The following is a 1,084-nucleotide window of genomic DNA, read 5'->3' as shown; positions in this document are numbered from 1 at the left end:
CAAAATGGACTATTTCGAGATAGTATTTTCTAGTCTTATACTTGCTGTTTGTAATACACGGGGCTAAATATTGATATTGGTTCTAGAATGATGTATAGAATATTTACATAGACTCACAAAATATATTGCCCCTACACTAAAATAATAATAAAGCTCTCTAAAATTATCCGGTATAAGTTTTATGTATAACACTTACATGTGTTACAACCCACAAAAAAGTACTTAGTTATAAGTACCAGCATTCGAGCATAAATACAGAATGTTCTCTAGATACTGTTAAAGTTTCATGACGATTTAAGCATACATCATACAATCAATACGTCACATCATATTCTCTAACAGGTAAAAAAAAGAGCATAACAGGTTTTAGGTCCCTTCCTGGTCCTCCCCTTTAAGGATTTCTGCCTGTCTCCCCACGTCTCACCCATCCTTTTTTCCTTTACATTTTTTTCTTTCCCTGTTTTCCGTGTCGAGCTCTAGGGCTCTACAGAGAGTTATTGGAAGACTACGGGTAATATTTTGTGCGCATTTTAAAAGTTTAGATTTTTATTGTATAGTAATAACTTTTACCATATATATGGCAAATTATTTTTTCTAATACTCTGGATATAGAAAATCTGATACCGTAGTACCACAGAGAATAGAGTGAAGGTAGTTTTAATATCGAAATTCACATCTTTCTAAATGTAAATGTAAATTTTCTTTCACAGATGAGGACTTTAAACAATAACTTTACTTTGAAGAAGGCAGGTAGCGTGGCCGAGTGGTCTAAGGCGCTGGATTTAGGCTCCAGTCTCTCAGGAGGCGTGGGTTCGAATCCCACCGCTGCCAAAATATTAAATGCTGCGAAAGTTTAGATCAGGGTTGTTTAAGCAAAATGATATGTAAGAATTCTGTAAATGGCATGAGAGACTATAATGTACTAAGATGCTTGTAGATCAAAACTTCTATTAATTTATGATTTCACATTTTATGTAATACGATTCTCTTGTCTTTATACTTCCATTATGAATCTACCTACTTTATGTGATTCTTTTGAATCAGAGTAAGCAGAGGAATAATTTCCTTTCAGAAAGCTGTTGAT

The 1,084-nt window shown here is 33.9% G+C and overlaps 1 non-coding gene across 1 annotated transcript; it reads left to right on the top strand.

Annotated features, from left to right (window-relative positions):
* Nucleotides 1–749: 749 nt before the first annotated feature.
* Nucleotides 750–831, top strand: Trnal-uag. Its single transcript has one exon. It is a non-coding gene; the product is annotated as a tRNA-Leu (tRNA).
* The last annotated feature ends 253 nt before the right edge of the window (nt 832–1,084 follow it).

Source organism: Penaeus monodon, chromosome 24 (genome assembly GCF_015228065.2).
Source record: "Penaeus monodon isolate SGIC_2016 chromosome 24, NSTDA_Pmon_1, whole genome shotgun sequence".
In the NCBI taxonomy this organism is placed as follows: Eukaryota; Metazoa; Arthropoda; class Malacostraca; order Decapoda; family Penaeidae; genus Penaeus; species Penaeus monodon.
The sequence above is the reverse complement of the archived record's forward strand: the minus strand, read 5'-3'. Positions and strand labels throughout refer to the sequence as shown.